At 33.0% G+C, this 12261-nt stretch overlaps 1 protein-coding gene across 1 annotated transcript in view; it reads right to left on the bottom strand.

Annotated features, from left to right (window-relative positions):
• LOC119679305 (mpv17-like protein) overlaps window positions 1-12261 on the bottom strand; it is a 479294-nt gene that overhangs the window by 263091 nt on the left and 203942 nt on the right. The window lies entirely within an intron of this gene.

Raw genomic sequence — 12261 nt, 5'->3', positions numbered from 1 at the left:
TACACAAAAGTTTTTGTATTTATAAAGTAGAACTTAATTAAACGCAAAAGAATAAATAGAAGTAATTCAGAGAGTTTCTTTGGTTAAAATTTCGAAATGACGTGAATTGAAAATTAAGTCAAACATGTTTTTTTGTACAGTTTTACTCTATATACTGGTAGAAAAAAAAATTTCAGCATATCTAAATTTCCTTTTAAATTTAGGCACAACCAAAAAGTACCAAAAAGTACCAAAAAGTAGTAAAAATACGAAATTGGCAACACTGATGTAACAGTCTACATAGTTGCATATTCAAATCACAATTAGTTATAAATGAACTTGAATTAAATATTTACCGTTTAATAATTTCTCAAATTTCAATTCAAAATTAATTATAATTATATTTGATTAAATGTTTATAGTTACTTTATCAGCATTTCTATGCCTAACAATATTTTCTTATATGTAAAAATAGACTATAAAAATGCTTTAATACAGCATAATTTTGCTAAAGATAGTTTCATTATTATTAAACAAATACAATAAAAAAAACCTTACTAAGAGTACTAATATGTTGTCGTCGTAACCTTCCACCTGACTTCTCAGCCCCTAGCACCGTCCCTGCGGACAAAGACTTACGCCACAAACCACCCTAATATAGGAATTATATATATAGGTATCCTTTTACCACGATGAGTGGGACTTTAATCCCTCCATCATCCCTCTATTCAACTGCGGCTCTAGTGAAACAGATCATAGAGTCTACCGCTAATACCCCGCGCTTTGGCAATAACCCCGCCCATATATTAAAACCAAATTTCGCAGCTTTACGCCCATGCTTTATGAAGTATGAGGCTTAAATGAAGCTAGGTCACTAGGTATTAAGCCTCTTACTCTTATCTCTCTCTCTCTTGCTTACTGAAATGGGGTTGTATCCGCTGCATGCGGCTGCAATCTTCCATATTCCTTCCTAAGTGGTGGTTTTAGTGTGTTCGAGTCTCACTCTGTAGCTTTTGATGCTTTCCACCTACTGCAGAAAAGAAAAAGCATCTTATATGTTGAGTTTAAGCAAAGTATTAATCAGACTGTACCATTAATATGCTATATCCAATAAGAGTTTAGTGTACTCCCCAACAAGGTTCAAGTCGACTTTAGTAATATAAAAAGAATGGTTTTTAAGACATCAGCTCCAAATAAGTTGAATGTTTAAATTATTTAATTAACAAAACCAATTTTTTTTACAAATATAACATACAAATGTACAATTCTTATATTGAATGTAACTTTTGACCTTGAAATTATTAAAAAAAATAAAATATTAAATTCATTCCTTCAGACAAAGTTCAAATTTTACCATAATTTATATGTCTGCTAAATGAAACTTTATTAAATATTAAATATTGTGGTTGACATAAGATATGCTTTGCTTTCTAGATACCATAAATCATAGACCACAAGGAAAATTTTGATATCATCAATTTTCCAAAATTCTAAACAACAAAGAACTCAGTCTTGTAAATTCATTAATTAATTTATTTTAGTATTTTATTTATTATTTCTATTAGAAATTTACAAAATGAAGCATAAATCTTATTTTAACTAATTTGATAAAACAATGAGATACAATTTAGTTTTAAATAATAAACATTTTGCACCAAATATTCCTGATGAAAAGAAAAGAAATAATTATTAGAGCTGAAAATTATTATTTTATTAATTTAAAAACATATTACTGAAATTCATTCTTAATAAATTGATAAGGAAATTTTATTTTTTTTTTGACAGTAGGTAGAAGCATCGAAAGCCCACACGATGGCTTGAACCCATTAAACCACTTATTAGAAATAAATGGAGAAGATTTCCACAGCATTATGAAAACCTCATTCCAGTAATCAGGGAAGAGAGGAAAAAAAATAGACATAGTACCTAGCGAACTAGATTTATCTAAGCCAGAAATTGATAAGGAAATAATACTATATTTATAACTCGAAAAAGAAGACAGCATCCTCCAAGAGTGAGCGTTTTTGACACGGAGATACGGTGGGAGGATACCATAAAATATCTGGGGGTCACTTTTGACAAACGGTTCAATTGGCTTATACATTTGAAATACAAACGAAATAGCTGCTCTAAGATTCTACTTTTATTAAAGCCGCTATTTAATAATTATCACTTCAACTTTAAAAACAGAAAGTCACTTTATACGCAAGTAATTAGACCAGCACTACTGTACGGATGTGTTACATATAGCAAAGCCTCAAATACTACTTTAAAGCAATTACAGATAGCTGAAAACCTGGCTTTAAGAAGACTGTTTAAGATTCCATGGTATATTAGATCAACAGACATACATAAAGATCTTAGAATTGACTCAGTGAAAAAATATATCAGAGACAGAGCTCTGAAATTATTCACTAAAGTTGATACGCTAATTAACCCCGCCCTAACAATCCTCAAGTCCACTTCTGGACTCTCAGGAAGATATGCTGATTTAAGGTCCGTCATCAACTAAAAGACAAATAAATAATATGATTTCTTAGCCTAGTTAAAGCCTAGTGTGGGGTAGTGATAAGCCCCCCAGCCATTAGAGAGTAAAAGACAGTAATAGCACTAACTCAAGAACAAGAAGAAGAAAAAAAATTGTTGACAGTATATTTAATTAAACTTTATATATATACCGGAAATCTAGGATGTCAATTTTAAATATTAATTAATTCATTCCTTTAAATGATTTCAACAAAAACTATATATGTAAAATACGATATTTTGCTGACCATTTAGCTATTTCAGCTACCGCAAAATTTACATCAAAAGTATCTATTGATTTAATTTACTATATACAGTTTTTAGGTTGGAAATATTACGAATTAAACCCTAGCTAGTCAACTCGGATAATAACAAAGTCAGTGGACTTTGAAAACTTCCATTGATTTAATTGGTCAGCAATTGAACCCTGACCATTTAGTTTTTACGGATACCACCAAATATCTAACATCAATAGTAGTCTTTGAAAGCATCTATTGATTTAATTGTCTAAATACAATTTTCTTACCACAAGTATAAGCAATTAAACTCTGACTATTCAATTTTTTGGAATACCACCAAGTATTCATCATCGGTGAACTTCGGAAGCATCTATTTATTTTTGGTCAATAAATAATTTTCATACTGATATTTCGGATAAAACCAAATATCCATTACCAGTAGTCTTTGAAAGCATCTATTGATTTAATTATACATATTGATTTTCTTGCTGAAAGAAAATCAGGAAATCATATATCATTTTTTTTATATATATATCACTTTTGACCATACAAAATTTGATTTACCATTCCACTTTTTCGAATACTGCAAATCTACACAATCAGTTCTTCTTGCAACATCTACTCATTTAATTGTCCATATTTTTGGTCTTTCTCACGAATTCAAACTTTTCAGATTTTTACTTTGGACTTGTGTTTTGACAGACAAACCTATTATTATATAAGATTCCGTCTTTCGAATGAGAATCAAAATATCAGCCCTTGATGAACTCCTAATGTCAGAAAGGAAGAATAGTTCTCAACCCAATGACCTCCACCTGGTCCCGATCAAGGCAGAGCAGTCACAAAGAATTTGACTGGAAGTCTAGTCTGCAATCTATCTTCTCGGACAGACCCATTTTGTTAAGTTGATAACGCAGTCCATGGTGACCCGTTAAATATTTCACCAGCAACCTATACACAGTTCTGCTGAAGTAGAATAGCTTACCATAACTTTAGGGATGAACCAGCTCTTTAGTCTGACGATTACCTGGAATGTTGCGCCAGTAACAAATTCTCTCGGTTGAAAACCATTTTCAATCAAAGACCTAGTTGTAGACTAATTTAATCTATATATATGGCTCCGTTCCATACAGAGTTGAATGGCAGATTCTAACCTCGCAGACTCATTACCATTGTTTCCTGTGTAACCAGACACCCAGCAAAGCATCACTTTGTTTTTGCTTACCAGCTGCTGCAGCGCGTCATAGCAGTATAACAAAAGCTTTGAGGAAAACTTCTAGTACTACTTTCAGTAGTATCTGAGTAAATACATACATCTTTCAACCCATTTCTTGTGTTGATACGAGGACAGACCTCGATGGCGTGCACCTCCGCTTGCGTGCACAGTGGGTCATATACCCAGCGCGAGTGATATTCTTGTCTTAAGCCCAAATATCCCTGCACCAACTCTTTCTTTAGTTTTTGAACTGTCGGTGTACACCGAAATTACTTTTGGTTCTAAACCAGGAGTACCATATAGATCAAAGACAATACAGTACTTCAATAATTAATTGTGTTTATGAATGTGAATTTTCTATTTTAATAATTTTATTTAAAATTAATTAAAATAGAATTTTTTTTTAATATCCACATGAAAAAGTTTTAGCTTACAATGCATTGTAAAGTATTATTACGAGGGCGGTTTGATAAATCAGTGACTTTTTGAATAATACAAATTTTTTTGGCAAATAAACATTTTATTTTTCTACATAATCACCTTTTAGCTCGACACATTTAATCCAGCGTTTTTCTAATTTTCCTATTCCCTCCAAATAATAGGTTTTCTCAAAGCTCTCAAAATACGCGTTTGTTTCGGTAATGACTTCTTCTTCATTTGACTCAAATCTTTTACCGCCCAGTCATTTCTTTAGGTTTGGAAACAGAAAATAGTCGAAGGGGGCTAAATCTGGAGAACATGTTGGATGGGTTAGCAGTTCGTATTCCAATTTGTGGATTTTGGCCACGAATGCTTAATTAGCACACGAAATTCACTTTTTTCCATTTTCGTAAAAATTCACGAGGTTGTCTGCTTTGAACGGTTATCAAACACCAACTGAACGACATAGCTTGTTCAAAATTAGGAAGTTGCCCACTGTTAGTTTACAGCTGACGGCAGCACTGTTGCATTAGGAGTAACTGCGCGGGAAATTCAAAAAGTCACTGTCTTATCAAACCGATCTCGTATAATTGAAAAATAACCCATAATTTATTTAAATAATCATTAAATATCAAATACATACCTTACCACTGAGTTGTTGGTTATATGATTGGCGTATATAAGGGGATTAGGGGATTCAAACATCCCCTCTAAACTATTTTGGACCCTTTTAAAATTGACACAATTGTTTTTTTTTTTCAATTAAATATTTCCATATCAATATTAATTTAACTTTCAAAACAGCCCCCCTAAGAGAGTATATATGTGCGCTACTGTATTCATAATATAATAAAAAAATTGATATCATAAGTAAAAGAGGTATTTTTAAGGTAAAAATTTAAATTTAAATTTATATTATTAGTATAAATATACGCGCTAAAAATAGTATTAATTTAAAAATTAATATGACTGATGCTAATACCCCACCTCCCGGTGGTGGAAATAAAGAAAAAATGATCAAACTTGAAAAAGAAAATACAGAACTTCAGAATAAAATTAAAAAGCTTGAAAATTTATATTTATTATTATCCAATGAGTTAACTGCACTGAGAAGTGAAAACGAAAAATTAAAATCTTTTAAAAACGTACCAGAAATTGCAAAATATGAAACCGATGAGGAGGAACTTGCCAGGGAGACAGACTGGATCTTAAAAAAGAAAAGACCAACTAAAAAACGTAAGGCCGAATCCTCTCCTGAAGTAGCTAGTCAAAGTAGACCTACTGTTGAAACAAATACTTGCCAAAAAGGACAAGCTGCCCCTAATAAAATTGCTCGACCTCCTCCTATTGTTATCAATGGCATAAATGATTTTAAAAAATTACATGCACAACTTATTGCAACTATAAAAAACAAGTTTTTTGTGAGACTTATAAATAATGGTTCATATAGAGTATCAATTTTTGACTCTTTTGACTATAGATCTGTCACAAAACTATTAAGTCACGAAAATATTTCCTGGTTCAGCTACGAAGACAAGCAAACTAGGCCAATAAAAGTTATTGTAAAAAATCTTCACCATTCGTGTGATCAAGAATCGATTATAAATGACTTAAACAACCAAGGTTTAAAAGCAATCGGTGCGATAAACAAACTCAAATGGAAGACTAAAGAACCGCTTGATATGTTCCTTTTGTCATTTGACTCAACCGAAGATGTGAAGAAAATCTATGAGATAAAAAGTATTCTTAACACAATTGTAAAGATTGAACCCATCAAACCGTCAAACTTAATTCCTCAATGTAAAAAATGTCAATCGTTCGGTCACACAAAAAATTTCTGTGGAAAACCTCCACGTTGTGTTAAATGCGCCGGCAAACATTTAACTTCGGAGTGCCAAAAGACAGTGTCCGATAAACCTAAATGCTGCAACTGTGGCGAACCGCATCCAGCGAACTATCGTGGTTGTATAGTCGCTAAAGAATTACAAAAAATAAAATTAAAAAACAAAGCTGACAAAACTAAGGCTGACGAAAATAATCAAGTTGCTGTAACAAAAAGTAAATCCAAAATTACTGGACCTACTAGTGTTAGAACAGTCACTTACGCCCAAACTGTAAAGGGACCCATTCAAAGTACTGAGTCACAAAGCAACAACGCGTTGTCAATTATCTTAACAAAACTTAATCTACAAGAAGAGGTATTTAAAACGCTCGAACAACGTCTAAGCGTGCTAGAGCACAATATGAAATTTTTAGATTATGACTAATCGTTTGAAACTATTCTTATGGAATGCGAATGGCTTAACAAAACATAAAAATGAACTCGAAGTCGTATTAAATAGCGAAAACATTGATATCGGTTTAATCGCTGAAACTCATTTTACTAAGCAATCGCACATAACGTTTAAAAACTATATTCTATACCATACCATACATCCTGATAATTGCGCTAGGGGTGGCAGCGCTGTCATAATTAGAAACTCGATAAAACATCACTTACTAGAACAATATAGCACAATCGAATTTCAAGCTACTTCTGTTTCCGTGGAAACCTTTAATCAGCCGCTGGTCGTAACTGCATTATATAGTCCTCCCAGGCATCAGTTGAAGTGTGCAGACTACTTATCTCTCTTTAACCGGTTTCAAGGCCGCTTTATAATTGGAGGAGACTTCAATGCAAAAAATACGTTTTGGGGCTCAAGACTTAATACAACCAAAGGAAGAGAAATGTACAAAGCCATGCAACTCGCAGCTTGTAATTCAATTTCAACAGGTAAACCAACGTACTGGCCGTCGGATACTAGCAAAGTTCCAGACCTAATAGACTTCTTTGTCTACAAAAATATTCCAGCATCTCACCTAACCATCTCAGAAGGCTTCGACTTTAGCTCTGACCACTCACCAGTGCTGCTGATAGTTTCACAAAATCCAACAATAAACCAGAACACACTCAAGTTAGCAAATAAATTTACCGACTGGAAATATTTTCAGCTTCAGCTTGTACATTTGCACAAGTTTGATCATATTGTTAACAGCGAGCAACTAGATGACGCAGTACTTCATTTCACTCAGCAATTACAGATGGCAGCGTGGAACAGTACACCAACACCAAAACTCCAAACTTTACATGGTAAAAAATACCCACCCTTCATCACAAAAAAGATTACGGAGAAGCGAAAATTGCGAAAACGTTGGCAAGCAACAAGATGTCCGTTAATTAAATCGCAACTAAACCGAGCAACTAAAAAGTTACGCACATCCATCAAATCATACAAAAATAATACCTTTAATAGTTTTCTGATGGGCCTCACGGCAGACAAAAAAAATGAATACTCTTTGTGGAAAGCTGCTAAATCATTTAACAGACCAATGCAGCAGTCTGCCCCAGTAAAAATAAACGAAACTCACTGGGCTAAAACAAATTCTCAAAAGGCGAACCTGTTTGCTGAACACCTAGAGAAAACCTTCAGTCCAAATGAAGGCCAAGATGTTATTGGGACAAGTACAAATTGGCCCGAAGGCGACGCTGCAATTGTTCCAGTCACTACGGAAGAAGTGAGAAAACAAATTTTGACAATGAAACTCAAAAAATCTCCTGGTTTTGACTTAATAACGGCTGAAGTTCTTCGGAACTTACCCAATAACTGCATCATCTACCTATGCGACTTAATTAATTCGTGCCTCCGTTTGAAACATGTACCCATTTTTTGGAAATTCGCTGAGGTAATTATGATACCCAAACCAGGGAAGTCTCCCAATGATGTATCCTCATATAGGCCAATATCTCTATTGCCAACCCTATCGAAGCTTTTTGAAAAACTACTACTAGCGCGTTTATCACCAATAATCGAGAGAAGACGCTTAATTCCGGATCATCAATTCGGCTTCAGAAAAAACCATTCAACCATCGACCAAATACATGTAGTCGTAAATGCCATTGAATCGGCGATGCAAGAGAAGAAAGTGTGTTGTGCCGTGTTCTTAGATGTATCACAAGCCTTCGATAAGGTTTGGCATGAAGGATTACTCCATAAACTTAAATCATTATTGCCCATACAATACTGTAAGCTGCTATCATCGTATCTAAACGACAGGTACTTCAGTGTTAAATATGAAGATGCACATTCAGCACTAAAGAAGATTAGCGCAGGCGTCCCGCAGGGGAGCATTCTTGGGCCCATTCTATATCTTCTGTATACACACGACTTACCCTCTGCAAACCAACTAGTTACAGCAACATTTGCAGACGATACTGCGGTTCTAGCAATCGAAAACAATATAGAAGACGCGACGGCTAATCTGCAACACACAGTCAATCAAATTGCTTCATGGGCAAAAAAATGGAGAATTAAGCTCAATAAGGAAAAATCAGTACATATAGTCTTCTCATTGAGAAATTATAACCATATTCCAATTCATATCGATGCCACAAAAATTCCACACGCCAACGAAGCCAAATATCTGGGCATTACGCTTGACGCCAAGCTGCGCTGGAAAGCGCATGTTAAGAAAAAACGAGAAGAGCTTGACCTAAAACTAAAGAAATTTTATCACCTCATAGGCAGGCGCTCTAAACTGGCAATCCACAACAAACTAATGGTCTACAATCAAATACTAAAGCCGGCTTGGAGTTATGGCATACAGTTCTGGGGTTGTGCCAGCAAGAAATACATTGCAACTATCCAGCGCTTTCAAAATAAAGTACTACGATGCATCGTAAATGCTCCATATTACATTAGAAACAGTGATCTCCACCGTGACCTTGACATACCAACAGTCGACGTCGTGGCAAAAAGGTGTGCCATTGCTCACAAACAGCGATTGAAAACACATGTCAACGTTACAGCATCCAGTCTTCTCCAGGTGGTTGCAGTATCTAGACGGCTAAAAAGGAAAACAGTGGCAGACTTAATGGACAGCGAGTAGCAAAATAGCTTCATTTTTTTTTTACATTAAATATTCAAATAAAATTGCTTATTAGTACCTTTTTTTTGTTATTTGTACTAGGTGCAATATTAAAACGATTTTTGTCTTTATTTGAAGAATCGTTAATAAAAAAAAAAAAAAAAAAAAAAAAAAAAATAAGTAAAAGAAACAAAGTAAGAACTTTATTTTATTTCCAATTAAATAAAATAATTTAAATAACTATAGCAAATCCTTTAAGGATATGTAGAAAAATTGAATTTTATTTAAATAAAATATAAATAATTTAATAAGCAATATTGATAAGCAAAACACACAACTGAACTTTACATTACAGAAATTAGTATATTTATCCAGAAAAGCCAATAAAAATTTGTTTTTATTATGTATTATTATTTATTAATTTATTTGTTTTAAATATTTAAGTGCTGAGCTTCCTTTTAATTAAACATTTTTGTGTGCATTTTACTTAATAAATGTCGGAATTTTATTTCAATTGAAATGCCAAAAATCTCAATGTAATCAAAGCAGAATTTATGAATATCAAAATATTTGGTTTACTGATTAAACTACTTATTTAACTAATAAAATTGTGTGTGAATGCAATTTTATATAAGTTTTGTTCATAAATTTTAAATAAAATTCCATTGTATAAGTAAATTAGATTTATTTCTAAATTTACTATTTTAAAGAGAACGCCTACAAAAAAAACAACCAAGTTGTTAGAAATTACCAATAAATAAAAATATAAATAAAATAAAATAAAATAAAATAAAATAAAATAAAATAAAGCATACAAATCAACACTGAGCAACTCAATTATTGAAAAATACTCGACTCACACAGAACCTGCAAGTTAGCCAAGTTAGTTAGATAGTTGTGGTGGAGGGAGGAATAAGTCCTCATTATCCACAAAATTGGTAATAGTGGATAGTAGAGAGAAGGTCAAACTAGAACCAGTCAGAGGCATTTATAAAGGCAAGAATCTGGCCAATGCTAATGCTAGAGATATAGCTGAGTGTGTTGAAAAAGAGGGGGCCCCCAGAAACTTAAGCCTAGTTCTGACCAAACCTGAACACAAATACATCAGGTGTTCTGATGTCCTTTCTTCCAGAGCTAGTAGACCCGCATTACAGGAAACACCACACAGTAGGCCAAGTCTAGCTCCATACCGTCCTATAGTCCAGTGCCCTGTAAAGACAGATAATAACATAGATAACTCTGATTTTCTTCTGTGTATTAGTTCAAAGCTTCTATTTGAAATAAAAATAGATGAAGTAGATTGGCAAGCGTCTACTCACTATTTGCCTGTCGCAAAAAATAATCATAAATCAATCTACGAAGTTAGCTGACAGGAGCAGGAATTAACATTGGGGTGTCTGTGGAAGAGCCACTTAGTCTAGAAAAGTTCGCTTATTATGAAGAGAACTAAGCCATTAAGTAGTTAGGGTATGGTATACTTTCCCTAATAAATGAGTTTTTCCTTTATAAAAAAAAATAAATTTGAATTTTTTCCCAACTTAAAAAAAAAAATATTATTAGTTTGAGACTGAGAGCAGATGAACGATATTTACCCCAGAAGACATTAAAAATCGATTAATCAACCAGTAATTTCAGTTTAAATAGGCAAAATGTATCGTTTAAAAGTAACACAGACATGTTTCCATCTTATAATAATTATATATCCGAATTGATACAAAAGTAACCTACTAACCTATATCGAAAACTATAAGAGTCATTAAAGTAATGGAAGCGACGTAAGAGATTGATAATCATAAGACAGTATCAGGAATATTCCACTAAAAGCTCTTTAAAACTAGACACCAAAAGCAGTTATTAATATAACAAAAAATTAATATTTCCTCTCATATTAATCTATAATATTTTCTCTCATTTAAACCTATAACATTATCTCTCATGTAAATTCGCAAGTCTCTGATGATGCAGAGACAAAGTTCAAAACTTTGTTAAATTTTATTTAGGAGTGAAAAAAAAATATTTGTCGCTCCACAAAAAACTTGAACAAAGCAAACACGTTACTATGGAGAGGGTTCTCGGATAGGAAGCAGTAAAAGAAGATATACTATATACTGCTATTAGTCTATTAAGCGCATTTATTTTTAATCTTTTACCTTTAACATTTTTGTCTTGTTTCATATATTATAAGAGGCAAATCCAACACCCAGATAAATTAATCTACAGTTATTCAGTTTACAGAGAATGTATTCAATCATTTTAAAATCCATTTCACAAAAGCGTCAAATACTAACCTCTAAATACTACTACTATACTGAATCTAATACTAATACTTATAATATTAATAAGAACACCAATAAAAACTTACCATTTTGTTGAGAACCTGCAGTGCCTGTCAGAAACCAAGTGAAAATTTCGATATCTTCTCTGCTGGATATATATAAGAAGATTTCAATTAAGGCAGTCTAAAATAGACTGCCTTTATTGATATCTCTTAGCATATCTTTAGTCTTTATATTTTTCTAATAACTTTTTATTGGAAAACCTCTCTAGTTTCTGAATTATTCCATTATATACCAGACCACAAAATGGTTCAGATTCAATTAATTGATGTTAGAATCCGCATTTGTCAAGACAGTGGATGTTAGTATCCTTATTTGGCAAGACAATGAGTTCATGCGTTGCATTTGTGTTATATCATGTGGTTGGACCCACAATAAAATAATGCGACTGACGTCAACTCCTCCCTTTCGTTGCCTTCGGGTCCTCCACCATAAAAAAGCGCGATTGATGTCATCAAAAGTTTTTGACTCTTGGTAGGTATGATTTTAAGTAACCTTTCAAACTTTTAATATCTTCTATTTTCGATAGAGAAAAGTAATCAATTAAGAGTTTAACATAAAGAAAACTACTCTATGGCAGTATAGCGTTTTGCCAAGCGCCAAGCTCAACTTTAAAAATTCTTCAAAGAGGGCAAAATAT

This window comes from Teleopsis dalmanni, chromosome 2, assembly GCF_002237135.1.
Source record: "Teleopsis dalmanni isolate 2A chromosome 2, ASM223713v2, whole genome shotgun sequence".
Taxonomy (NCBI): domain Eukaryota; kingdom Metazoa; phylum Arthropoda; class Insecta; order Diptera; family Diopsidae; genus Teleopsis; species Teleopsis dalmanni.
The sequence above is the reverse complement of the archived record's forward strand: the minus strand, read 5'-3'. Positions and strand labels throughout refer to the sequence as shown.